This window comes from Mustela nivalis (assembly GCF_964662115.1).
Source record: "Mustela nivalis genome assembly, chromosome: 12".
In the NCBI taxonomy this organism is placed as follows: Eukaryota; Metazoa; Chordata; class Mammalia; order Carnivora; family Mustelidae; genus Mustela; species Mustela nivalis.
In genome coordinates, this window is record NC_139031.1 from 87,799,110 (window position 1) to 87,813,256 (window position 14,147).

General features: G+C 43.0%; 1 protein-coding gene across 21 annotated transcripts in view; it reads right to left on the reverse strand.

Annotated features, from left to right (window-relative positions):
* The window catches only part of NRCAM (neuronal cell adhesion molecule), a 267,938-nt gene that overhangs the window by 195,623 nt on the left and 58,168 nt on the right, over positions 1-14,147 (reverse strand). For all 21 annotated transcript variants that reach the window (XM_082691992.1, XM_082691989.1, XM_082691982.1 and 18 more), the window contains exon 2: positions 12,912-13,074. The gene's annotated coding sequence lies outside the window, so the exon portion shown is untranslated. The remainder of the gene's footprint in view (positions 1-12,911; positions 13,075-14,147) is intronic.

Below are 14,147 nucleotides of genomic sequence, written 5' to 3' on the forward strand. Positions count from 1 at the left end.
GGTTCGAACGTTTTTAACAACTTCATATGCACAAATAAAAACTGCATCGACTTCCTAAAGGTAATTACTCCAACACTACCCAGCCTCAGTTTCCACCGAACGCCCGGTAGCGCACTGCGGAGCACCCACTGTTCACCATCTGTCAGGAGGCCCCTCACGCAGCAGCTTCCAGCATCGCAGCAGATCGTTAGCTTTTCTTCTGAAGCTTTGGTTCCCGGCTTGGGGGAGGGATAGAGTAGCACCTGCAAACAGGTGCTCTGCAAACAGTCCCTCCACTTGGGTCCCATTTCCTTGGCCCCAAGCCACACCACACCACACCACACACACAACACAGACACACACCACATACACCATACCACACACACACACAAACACACAACATACCACACCACACCCACAACATACACAACACACACAACATACCACCACACACCACACACACACCTCACACACACCACACCACATACACTCACACCACACATACCACACACATACACCATACACCATATACACACACACTACACACACCACACACACATCACACCACATACACCACACACACACACTACACATACCACACACACATCACACCACATACACCACACACACACACACAGACACATACACACACACACAATGTGCCTTCTCAGAATGATGTAGCCCAAGAAAAGAGCCTTCAAAGGTCACTCGTCTGGCTCATAACCTCCCAAATCAAGATTAACAACTCAAAAGTATTAAAATGAGAATTGGGAGTTATTTTTCACCTTTGATTTCATTAAAAAATAACAAATTACAAAATAGTAGCTGGAAAGGGAACCTGCTAATGAATATTTATGAAGTCTGCTCACCAGAAATAAAGACAAAAGCTGCCTTTTCTTGTCACATTGAAGTGAAAACAAACAAGACCTGGAGGAGGCACCAGGAGAGTCCAAAGGAAACTCTGACTGCAGGGGTGAAGACAAGGAGTGCGAGTCCGCTAGAATACAGCACCGGACTGGGTGATGCACGACCCCAAGAATTCTAATGAACACAATCCAGGGGCTTTCATGGCATCCCATCTCCAACAAGGGCAGTCATTTGGCTCATGGTGAATAGCTCTAACTCTTGGCTTTCTAGCTAAAGAAGACAGAGAAATTTCAATAAAAATTAAGAATAAGAGTTTGAAAAATGCTCCTTTTTAATGAAGTACAGTCTCATACTTTATCAACTCCCATTTTGCCAAAGACAACTGGTGAAATATATGAATAAAGCCTGCAATTTCTTGGTTATTTTATGCTGGGGAATGTGTGCTTGCTTTTCACTTCTGGGTTTCAGTGACGACTGAGTGAGGCCACCAAAGTTCTTATTCCCTGATATGCCAGTAAGAGTCAGAGCTTAGAAGGGGTACACTTGGCTTAAGAGCAGGAAAAAAAAAAAAATTGCTGAAGGGCACAGCTGGGCTGCGGGAAAAGAAAGCTTTCATTTCCATATGAATCTAAACCTTTAAAAGCAAAACTAGAGTGTATGAAACTTTTAAAAACCTGAAAGTAACTAAAAATCTATCAGATCTGCTAGCGACCTCTTCAAAGGAAAGGGAGATTTGACGGAGGAGATTTGACAGCAACGACAGGAATAGAAATAGAACCCTTTCATGTTATTACCGCAGGGGCTGAAATTGTCCTTACCTTACAGTACTTCAACTTGAAAGTACATATGAATCCCTAGGCATCTTGTTAAAATGCAGATTCTGATTGAGCAGGTCTGGGATGGGGCCTGAACTTTTGCATTTTTAACAAGCTCCCAGGTGTTGATGCTCTTGGTGCTTGTCTGTAGCCTGTGTTTTTAGTAACATGCGTGTACAACACGAAAACAGAAGCCCGAAGATTGGAGTTTCAGCGCCTGCTGTGGGTTTTGCATTAGGATTTGGAGGCATATCCCCAAATGCAGTTTTCTTTTCTTTCTTTTTTTTTTTTTTTAAGATTGATTGATTGATTTGAGAGACAGAAAGTGTGTGAGTGGGGGGAAGGGCAGAGGGAGAGGGAGAGAAAACCCTTAAGCAGGTACCCCCCAGAGGGCAGCACATGGATGCAGGGCTTGGTCCCAGGACCCCCAGATCATGACCTGAGCCCAAACCAAGAGTCAGACGCTTAACCACCAACTGAGCCACCCGTGTGCCCCCCAACCAAGCTCAGTTTTCTTATTTGACAGATGCTCATTTGCCCTAGTTACCTCATGGGTCACCATGAGGCTGGAATTAACAACATGCCAAGTGCTTTATAAATTACAAAGGACAAAGAACGGCAGCATTATCATCGTTATTAAAAAGATCATGAAGCATAAATGACTGAAGGTCCCAAAGTGTTTTGAGGTATGCTTAAGGTAGCTTAGGAGTAGGGCAAGGACGACACTGAGCAAACTCAGAGAGGAAACTCAACTGGGTGAGTCATTTGGGCTGACAGACAATGCCAGGCGCTGTACCAGATTCTTCTGTGTTAGAACATGAAGGCACCCTCAAAAGACGGAGGATAGCCTGAAATACCGGGCAAAGAACTGTGCGCATTCTCATGAGACAGAGAGTCATCTGATGAGTCTTAGCTTAGCAGTAAGAGAAGGAATTAAATTAGATATTTTAACGAGCTCTATTGGGGGGAATATTGAAGACATGAGAATCAGTAAGAATGCCTTTAAAACTCCGTTTTCTAGCAGTGGATCCATTTAATTGAGCAAAAACTGAAACAAAATCTCTATATTTATGTATGTTTCTTAAAAATTAAAAAGTTAAAGAAGAATGAAAGCAGAACTGCTTTAGGTCAAGAGGCAACGGAGCCCTGGGGACAAGCTCTCAGATCTGGTCTTCTTTTTGGAAGAAGGTACTCTAGTGTGATAAGCGTCTAGATCAGATGCTGGAACTGGAAATCCAGAAGAAGCTTAGGTACACATAGTTCATGAGAGAACAGCTCTTCTGGTGGCTGAGGCGGAACCAGAGCCAGACGTCCTGGCTGCCTAAAAGTGCTCTTTCATCTCCATTATCTTGTCTCGGACCCTTCGTATTGACGAGACACACCAAGGAGAAAATGTAAAATCCAATATAGTTAGGAATCATTTAGAAACTTCTTAGTGCCTTCCCCTTATCTTCTGACACTGAGGTCTTCAAAGAGCATTTAGTTTAAAAACCCTAGTCCCATATCCACTCTCTAATCTTATCTCTGAGCAATTAATTGATTGAAAAAGTTGTTCTCTAAAGCTCCAGACTTCCTGCTGTTGTTTGAAAGCCCTTCCTAATGATGTTACATTCAGGGAAATATTTTAACAATGTCCTCCCAAGATCTGAGTCTCAAAAGAACTTAATACTGGGTACAAATAAACGACTCAGAAGAGTAGATATTGACTTAATTTTATTGAATATAAAGAGAGGACATACAGTAAGATCGAAAATTATGAGATATCTGTAAGATTTTAAAATTTACAGGAAGACACTTATCCAATGAAAAAGGTTTATGATCACAAGGCCACGTACGAGACCTATATGGACATTTTCAAAGATACTGTAAGAGATTTTAGTTATAAAGAAAATAAATGTAGATAAATAGTTGTGATCTTCCATTTGCAAAACAGAGCACATGTGTTTGAGTTTCTGGAAAGCATCATTTCTGAAGTCTGAAGTCACAGAGCCACAGAGTTCAGAGTTCTCCATAAATGCTCTGGGGAGCATCTCAGCAATTCAAGGCTGAATGCTGTTTTTCCTTTCTTTGAAGATTTTTTTAAGTGTATATTCTGTAAGCTCCTTTCCGTGCCTTACTGTTTAAGAGCAGAAGAATTCCCTTGATACAAACCCAAATATCTTCCTCCTTTAATTTATGTCCATTTTTTCTTGTTCTGTCCTCTGTGAACATGGATAAAATAGGTCGAGTATCTCCCTTTAAAATCTCTCCATTTACTTGAGGATAGAAGGGAATTATGTACACCTGAATCCCCCAATCTTAAACAATTCCAGATCTTTCACTTTTACTCATAGACTTTTCTTCCCATCTCTTCAATGACTTTAGGTTCCCTTTGGAACTTCTCCACACACTTTATGAAAGGGGGCTAACCATGTGGAAGAATGATTTCAATTTGCAGGTGATACATCTTTTATTAAGCTTCTTCTCTCTACCAAAGCAAATGCTGTCATAAAAATGACATTAAAAATACATTCTGTATCATAACCAATTGGTCAGAAATTGCTGGTAATTACAATGAAGGTAAAATTTAATGAACATTTCCAGTGTCCAGGCACTGGACACTGCCAAATTCTGACAATGACTCTAAGAGGTAGGTGTTGTCATCTCCATTTTTCACAGGAAAGGCCTGGGCCAGACAGACTGTCAGAGACCTTGATTCTGATTCCAGAGCTATGACCTTCTCGCAGTGCTCTAGAGATACACAATCACAGATTCACACAAACGCAGGCGTGACATGGACCCTGGATGGCTGCTGTAGGTCAGGTTTCCCTTGAGTTAGACTCTGAGATGGGGTTTGCACTGCAGGGATTGTATGGGGGAGGGATTGTATGGGGGAGGGGCCTGAACAAAGCGGGACAAGGCAGAGGGAGAAGCTGGGCTGTGGGACAGCCGCAACAAAAGCCCCGGCTGACCCTACAGATCCTACAGAGTTGTTTTGAATTGGGGCAAGGGTCTTTGTGTCCCCAAACTGACCAGTCATTGAATGTATACTGCTGCCCCAGGTCGGGTGGTCTAACCTTTTTTTTCTTTTTTAAGATTTTATTTATTTATTTGATAGATCACAAGTAGGCAGAGAGGCAGGCAGAGAGAGAAGGGGGGGAAGCAGGCTCCCCACTGAGCAAAGAGCCCGATGCGGGGCTCGATCCCAGGACCCCGGGATCATGACCTGAGCCGAAGTCAGAGGCTTAACCCACCAAGCCACCCAGGTGCCCCTGGTCTAACCTTTAAGGAGGCAACTCTCTGTAGCCAAAGCCTGAGGATGGCCAGCAAGGAGGGACCCAGCCTTGAGCTCACAGCTGGACATACCCCCAGAAAGTGGGGACAGAGTGTCTCTGTCCTCCCTGAGTGCTCCCTCCTCACTGAGTGCCTCAGTCCCCCTCAGGGGTGGGCAGGGCACCTGGGTGGCACATGATAGCTCAACTACCGTGAGTGTTTTCTTTTTTCTTTTTTTTTAAAGATTTTATTTATTTATTTGAGAGAGAGACAGTGAGAGAGAGCATGAGCGAGGAGAAGGTCAGAGGGAGAAGCAGACTCCCCATGGAGCTGGGAGCCCGATGCGGGACTCGATCCCAGGACTCTGGGATCATGACCTGAGCCGAAGGCAGTCGTCCAACCAACTGAGCCACCCAGGCATGCCCCGTGAGTGTTTTCTGATCCCCAACTTCAGATATGGGTCTGCATACCTATTTACAGGTTTGTAAGTAAAACAAGTTGCATAGCTTTAATGCCAAAGAAATAAGTAAGACTGAGCAGGGATAAAGGACCACAAACACTGCTTTAGCTCCTGTGCAGTGAATGAGGAACCTATCTCTATTTCTGTGACTCTGTCCTTTTGCTAGGACACTTTCTCCATGGGATATGCACACACTACAATGGTGAATCTGAACAAAACATGAAAGCTTTGATAGCAAAGAAAGGTAACAGGAAGGACAGAGAATAATTTGAAATACCGGTAACATAATTATTATCCAAGTGGATGTCGCATGTTTGAACCGTCCTGGTTGATTAAAATATATGCGTCCTCCAAATGAAAGATGATACAAGGGATGAAAAAGCCTTGTTCGTAGTGCTGCACCCTCAATAATTTTTTTTAATCCTCTATCTCTTCTCACAGATTTTATTTTCTAAACAGTATTAAAAAGACATAATTGTCTTAGGACAATTTGCTTAAAAAAACAAAAAAAACAGCCCAAATACTTTGGCTATCGATCATGAAGTGGAAGTTCTGTTTCATTGTCCACTTTACAAATGAGATCAGAAACAGTTTTCAAGTTTAAAATCAAACGTGTTTATCTTTTATTGTTAGCTATGTATCCATTCTGCAGAAGCTTTTAAAAAGCTAGAAAGCCAACAATGAGCAAGAATTGTTTATCAGGGCATGGGTCTGAAGTAGATCCCGGGGGATATGGAATCCAGCTTATATGATGGGAAAATGTGAGGAGTCATTAGTTCATATTATGCTGCCTTGCTATTCTATTAATGACTGCAAAAATAAATTCTCCAGTCACCGTGCTCATTGTAACGTGAGCGGCAAGATATCAGGACAGAATCTGGAGTTCAAAAAGTTAATAATAAACCTGAATCAAGAATAATTTCCAAAGTACGCAAACAATGAAAGGCAGTGAAGAGTGAAAATTCAAAGGCAGCAACATTATCTGATTAGAAATTCGTCATCATTGTCCTCCACCAAAATGGCCCCCAAATTGCTGATGTAGTCTGTGACCTCTATAGTGGGATTGAATTTGTATCAAAAGTTGGCGGCTCAGCATTTCCTCTCCCCTTTCTTTTTAAAATCCCACACCACGGAAGGGCAGAGGGGAACACATTTTACTGTTAAATACGATTTGAGCCTGTTGGCAGACTGCCCGTTCAAAGTCTCACCCTGGCAACTCACCTGTGGCTTCTCTTTTCTGACAGGAGTGGTTCCCAACAACCCTCATCCAGCAGGACTCTATGCTCTAACCACTGGGTGGAAGGAGGGCTTCAATACTTGGAAACTATTTCAAATTCTAAATACTTTATCTATTTTTATTTAATCATTTATTTATTTATTTATTTATTTATGAGTGAATGAGTGAGAGTGTGGGTGGGGAGGGTGAGATCAGAGGAAGAGGGAAAAAGAGAATCTTTTCCTTTCTTTCTTTCTTTCTTTCTTTTTTTTTTAAGATTTTATTTATCTATTTGGCAGAGAGATCACAAGTAGGCAGAGAGGCAGGCAGAGAGAGAGAGATAGAGGGAACCAAGCTGCCCACTGAGCAGAGAGGCCAGGACCCTGAGATCATGACTGAGCTGAAGGCAGAGAGGCTTAAGCCACTGAGCCACCCAGATGCTGGAGAAAGAGAATCTTAAGCAGGCTCCAGACCTAGCATGGATCTCCATGCCGGGCTCGATCTCATGACCCTGAGATCCAATCTCATGGTCACGACGAACTGAGCTGAAATCAAGAGTTGGGTGCTTAGTCGACTGAACCACCCAGGTGGTTGTTCACCCTAGGATCGAAATACTTTTAAGTGGTGACGCCACGGCTTCCATAAACTCTATCCACTGTGCTGTCTGCAAGAAAGCGCTTGCAATATCCACTCTGGCAGGGTTGCAGAACGCAGCCGGCCAGTGCTGTTGCGTTCTCTGCCCTGCCCACAGCAAGAGAGCTCAGGAGAAGACCCTGTGGCTAAGCCAAACTACAGTGGAGAAAGGCTGGCGCGCCCTTTCCCAGCCACCCTCCCATCTTGGGCTGTCTTCAGTGGCTCCCATATCTGTCCATCCTTGTTCATGCTGTTTTTCTGCCCACAGAGCCAAGCTATGCAGAGAGCGAAAGCATCCACATCTCCCTAAACCAGCCCCCTTACCAGACGAAGGGAGGTTCACCTGCTCCCCATACCCACGATAGACCATTTCCACACCAGTTCCATACACATAAAGTGTCACGGGTTGCACGTTTTGGAGACATCATGTTCATTTGTGTCTTTTGCACACAGGGCATGAGTGAGACAGAAAAAGAGATGCAGAGAGAGGCACAGACTGAAAAAAGGGAGAGACCAAAACAGGAAGACCTATTTCTTGGGCCCTGCACACACACGAATGTAAGCTCCTTTTGTTACAGCGGCTTTCGGGATGAGTGAATCAGGCTCTATCCACGCACTCTGACGACTCATGGCCCACTGCTCTCACAGCAATGACTGGCCACTCTGTGAACTTCAGAGAACAGTCCATTGTCCTTGAGACCACCTACAACTCGCAAGCACGTGCCATCCGTCTAAGCTACACCAACTCAGCTTTTCCATAAATTCATTTTCTAGACACAAAATCCATTGGGTACTGCAATGTATTTGACCAAATCAGAAATACCTTGGCCTTAAGAGAGTTGGTTTTAAAATAATTAATGAATGCCCCCCTTTTTTTAATGTACGAAAGTTGTATTTTATTTAAAAAGGGCAAATAATGGGGTGCTTGGGTGGCTCAGTGGGTTAAAGCCTCTGGCTTCGGCTCAGGTCATGACGCAGGGTCCTGGGATCGAGCCTCGAGTTGTGCTCTCTGCTCCCCCGCCTGCCTCTCTGCCTGCTTGTGACCTCTGTCAAATAAATTTTAAAAATATATTAAAAAATGATAAAAAGGGCAAATAAGCAGTGCCTGGGTGGCTCAGTTGGTTAAGCAGCTGCCTTCCACTCAGGCTATGATTCCGGGATCCTGGGATTGAGCCCTACATCTGGCTCCCTGGTCAGTGGAGGGTCTGCTTCTCTCTCTCTCTCCCCCTGTGCCTGGTGCTCTGCTTACTTGTGCTCTCTCTCTCTCTCTCCCTCTGTCAAATAAATAAAATAAAATAAAATAAAATAAAAAGGGCAAATAAGTGGCTCAGTGGTTTAAGCCTCTGCCTTTGACTCAGGTCATGATCCCAGGGTTCTGGGATGGAGCCACATATGGGGCTCTCTGCTCAGCGGGGAGCCTGCTTCCCCCTCTCTCTCTGCCTGCCTCTCTGCCTAATTGTGATCTCTCTGTGAGAGAGAGATAAATAAATAATTTTTTTTAAAAGGGCAAATAAAACTGGAAACTGGGTTGCACAGCCAGTACTTGAATTGTGTGAAAATGTGGCTAACAAAACTGTTGTGACTGAAAGTACCCATTGGGGGGTGACACCTGGGTGGCTCAGTGGGTTAGGTGTCTGCCTTCAGCTCAGGTCATGATCCCAGGTCCCTGCTCGGGGGGGAGTCTGCTTCTCCTTCTTCCTTGTTCTTGCATGCTCTTGCTCTCTCTCTCTCTCTGTCAAATAAATAAATAAAATCTTAAAAAAAAAAAAAAGAAACTACATACTATGGAAAAATTGGCTGGATGACAAATATTGAGATGATTATCTTTTTCTTAAACTGGAACTGAAACATGGGTGGTTTTGATTGTCCACTGATCCTACATTTCAGTAGTGGAAACAGCTTAAACAAACAAACAAACAAAAAGCCATGTTTAAAAAGTTTAAAACTGGGGCGCCTGAGTGGCTTAGTCATTAAGCATCTATCTTCAGTTCAGGTCATGACCCCAGGGTCCTGGGATGGAGCCCTGCATCGGGCTCCCTGCTCAGTGGGAGGCCTGCTTCTCCCTCTCCCACCCCCCCTGCTGTGTTCCTTCTCTGACTCTCAATCTCTCTGTTAAATAAATAAATTAAATATTACAAGAAAAAACTTTTTATTTTTTTTTAATTTTTTTTTAAAGATTTTATTTATTTATTTGTCAGAGAGAGAGCGAGTGAGAGCGAGCACAGGCAGACAGAGTGGAAGGCAAAGTTAGAGGGAGAAGCAGGCTCCCTGCGGAGCAAGGAGCCCGATGTGGGACTCGATCCCAGGACGCTGGGATCATGACCTGAGCCGAAGGCAGCTGCTTAACCCACTGAGCCACCCAGGCATCCCAAGAAAAAACTTTTTAAATTAACAAAATCAAATGCGGTCATCGAGGCCTAAAATAATAAAGCGAAATCTGTTTATTGAGAGGAGAGCAACTGGCCAAGGCAAATGCTGTCGGTGTGAACGGACTGACTTCAGTCAATTTCTTATTACTTTAAGATGTCTAGGTAACCTCACAGGGCACTAAAGACGTGGAACAAAAGAAAGTAAGTAGGTGGAAGGGGAAGCCTGAGTTTCAACAGACCAGGGCTCTGACTCCAGCTGTTAGCATTAGGTCATTTACTTAATTATGCTTCAAATTAATTTCCTTTTGTGTAAAAGTGAAAGTGATAGATTAGCGGATCTGGGAAGTTTCTGGAAAGATAGTAAAGAAACGGACTAGAAAGAGTAAAAAGGAGGCATTTTGTGATTTTCTAACAGGTCTTAAGGGAAAAAGTCAGTAAGCTAATTAAAGCCATAGTAATCAAATAAAATTCACTCAAAATAGTATGATTGTCTGTATTATTTGAATTTAAAATTTTTACCCACGACATTCCCTCAAAGAAGGCTCTGAGTAATGTCTAAGTGGGGTAGACTGCTCTGGAACAGTGCAGCCTCTGTTATAATAGCCTCCCTTCATGACGTGCTGCGTGATGCTGGGAAAACCCGAAGGAGAGACCCTGACGCACCCTGAAGAAGGCAGGAAAGATCCTGCTCCGTCTCCCGAGGATACTGCTCGAATCCTGGGCAGAGCACTGAAGGTGATGACTAGATAAGAAACCAGGAGAGAAACAGAAAAAGAATTACCCTTTGAAAAACAAAGCATGTTCCTTACCTAATTTTTGTAAATACTATGCATTCAAATGAAGAATGGCACTGGCTTACAACTCCTAAATCTTAGGGTTTTCATTGTTTGTTTATTTATTTATTCATTTTTTAAAATACTGGCTTGAAGCAATGTCCACAATAGCCAAACTATGGAAAGATCCTAGGCGTCCATCAACAGATGAATGAATAAAGAAGTGGTGTATATATACAATGGAATACTATGCAGCCATCAAAACCCCTAAAATCTTGTCATTTGCAACAATATGGATGGAACCAGATGTAGATGGAACTAAGGGAACTAAGTCAATCAGAGAGGGACAATTATATGATCTCACTGATTTGAGGAATTTGAGAAACAAGACAAAGGATCACAGGGGAAGCGAGGGGAAAATGAAACAAGATGAAGCCAGAGAGGGAGACAAACCTTAAGGAACTCTTGGTCTCAGGAAACAAACTGAGGGTTGCTGGAGTGGAGGCGGGGGGGAGGGACTGGGTGGCTGGGCGATGGACAGTGGGGAGCGTTTGTGCTACGGTGAGCACTATGAACTGTGTAAGACTGATGAATCACAGACCTGTACCCCTGAAGCAAATTATACATTAAATGTTAATAAAAAATAAAATAAATAAATACTGGCTTAAATTTCCTTTCACCAAACTAATAAAGTCTCCACATTTGTCCCTAGGAAAAGACCCTTATTTATTTATTTGTTGGGAGAGCACACGTGTGCTCATGGTACATGAGCATGGTCTGGGAGACAAAGCGGGAGAGGGGGAGAGAGAGAACCTCAAGCAGACTCCCTGGTGCGTGCGAAGCCCAACGCAGGGCTCGATTCCACAACCCTGAGATCATGACCTGAGCCGAAACCAAGAGTCAGACGCTCAAACAACTGAGCCACCCAGGTGCTCCTATTTATTTCGTAACTGGAAGTTTATACCTTTTAATCGCCTTCCCCTACTGCACCCATCTCCCACATCCCCCCATCTGACAAGCACCAATTTGTTCTCTACGTATGTGAGTCTCTTTTTGGGGTGTGTGTGTGTGTGTGTGTTCATTTGTTTTGGGTTTTAAATTCCATATATAAGTGAAATCATGATTTTCATCTTTTTCTGTCTGATTATTTTGAAAGCTTAAGTACAAAATCAAAGTTACATTTCAAAAAAGATTTTTAACTATTGCCTGTAACTCCCAAGTCAATGTTTCTGGCCTGGAACCCTCCCCTAACCTCCGTGCCTACACTTCCAGCTGCCCAGTGCACATTTCCCCCTACCCGTCTCGTGTATACCTCAAAGTCCTCTCCTCCTCAAGACAGGGTCTGCTTACCCCCTAAACTCCCTTTATGTCATGGGAGGCAGAAACCTGAGAATCGCAGGTCCTAACATTTTCTCACTTCCAATGCCCAAACCATCACCACATCCAGCACAGTCAACTCTGTGAAAGCTCTCTTCCTCTGTTCCTCACTGCTTCCTCTCTAATTTCATCCTCTCATCTCTTCACCAGACCCACCCAAAAGAAGTCTTCCTTCAGTCTTGCTCACCTCCAGGTGCTTCTCTACAGTCTCTCTGAAGTAACATAACTAAAATACCAATGGCCGCCATCTTAAAACCCTCAGTGCTTACACACACACACACACACACACACACACACACACACACACACACACTCTTCATACCTGTGGTTCAACAACCCTGAACAATTTACTACTTCTGCATGCAGGCTTCACACCTCTCCCACTGCTCCTGCCAGCAATACCCTCCTCCGCTCTCCACCAGGCCAACTCCTACTCATCTTTCAAGGGCCCTTTCAGGGGTCACCTCCTCCAAGAAGCCTAATTTTACACACAGAATTTCTGGCCACAGGCTGCATTCAATGTCTTTTTCCTTCCTTGATGCACTCTCAATACACTTTCATCGTGTCTGTCTCTTGCATTCGACAGATATTCCTTGAAGATGAAGACTTACTACTTTTGCTTCTTGAGATCTTAGCAAAATTTACAAAAATCAAAATAAAAATGAATCAAACTATAAATAAAAATAGATTGGAGGGCATAAGAGTATTTTAGAGGATTTCAAATATTTGGAAATAGTAATTGTTTTTCTTACTTACACAAATAATACTTCATGGTTTTCATATATATTATTTTGTTTTATCCTTAAAAAAATTCTAAAAGGCAGGGCAGGGCAGATATGAAGGCTCTCAGAAGCCCCAAATACATAAGAAACTCCTCTAAAAGAGAAATGTTATTGATTTTTTAAGGTGCGCGCGTGTGCATGTGTGTTCAAATAAGTCTTCTTAGATCAGAGCTACAACTTCAAATAAATTCCTGTTGCATCAAAATAGTCACTTGATTTCCTTCATAGCTACTAAAAAATTCTCCTGAAAAAGAAAAGCTCTCAATTCTTTGTAGAGAATTTTCAATAATCTATTTCCTTATACACTCTTTTCCAAGAAGTGGATTTTAGAATACAAAACAGCTCATTTAGATTTCTACAGACAAAGAGAAAACTGATTCGCTCTCACCTTCAGAAGATCCACTGGGGCCCAAAGCCTCCTGAACCTTTCCCTGATGCTTGAAAGCTGTCCTTTTCTCAGAATGATGTCAACAGCTCAGAGTAGCTTTGGCCAAAGTCTTCAGCAAACAGGGCAGTGGGTGCTGTGCTGAGGAAGATTATCACAAGGATTCCTGAATAGGAAAACAAAACAAAACAAAACACAGAAGAGTGTGAATAGTTTGGGGTTAGTTAATTCTATTAAGCTGATATTTCATTCTACCATCCTACTAAATTCGACAAGGGGAACTTAATACATATTAAATTTCATGATTAATTTCTGCAGTTAAGAACATCAATGTCTTAAGACTTTCATCTATTTATTGGCCACAGGTAATGAAAACAGGTAACATAATTCCAGTTACATTTTAGTATAGGATAGGAGTCTGAATGACCCCTGAACAGCAGGAAACAACTGTGCACACAAATTAAAGAGGGAAAAAAAAGGCACTTGATCTTATTCTGCTCTAATACTTCATGGGAATACCAGTTCCCTTACAATCACATCAGCACACAGGCTGCGGCTGGGAAGAATCTAATACCGACCGAAAAGAACAAACAGTGACGAGCCAAGTATTTGATCAAGGTTGACGATGTCAGGGAGGAACTCAGCAATGCAATTACATTTTAGAGGTGGCTTTGAAGGCGGTGAGAAAAGAGTGTGTGGGAATAAAAGGGGTTGCTAAACACATCACCGTAAGAAAACAAGCACAAGGTTAAGGTAGAAAGACGTGGAATGAAGCCTTCATTAAATGGAAACCACCTTACAGAAGCGCTGAATATTGTGTTTGCTTAATACCTCACTTTCAAGAGAAATGGAAAAAGTCACAGAAAAGAGTATTCAGAAAGCCTCTTTGAACCCCAAACTTGGGGTCAGTGTGCAGCGAGAAGAGCAGGAGGTGGAAGGGCTAGACCTGCTCCCAGCGTGAAGGGTCTGACCTTGGGCTTGCTAAGTGCTTCCCAACCTTGTGGGCACCAGGGGAGCTTGTAGAAAGTATTGCTGGCTTGGCTCCATCCAGGCCAGATACATCCCTGACATGAAATCAGCATTTCTTCCAAAGACACAAAGTCAGAGAAGATGTTTCCTGATGGCTCATCTAGCTCAAATATTCGGCCTCTCCTTAACATTCGGCGTCTCCCTAACGGTTTGCAGCTTTGATAACTTGTTTGTTTTAAAACAAATGTGATTTAGGGGCACCTGGGTGGC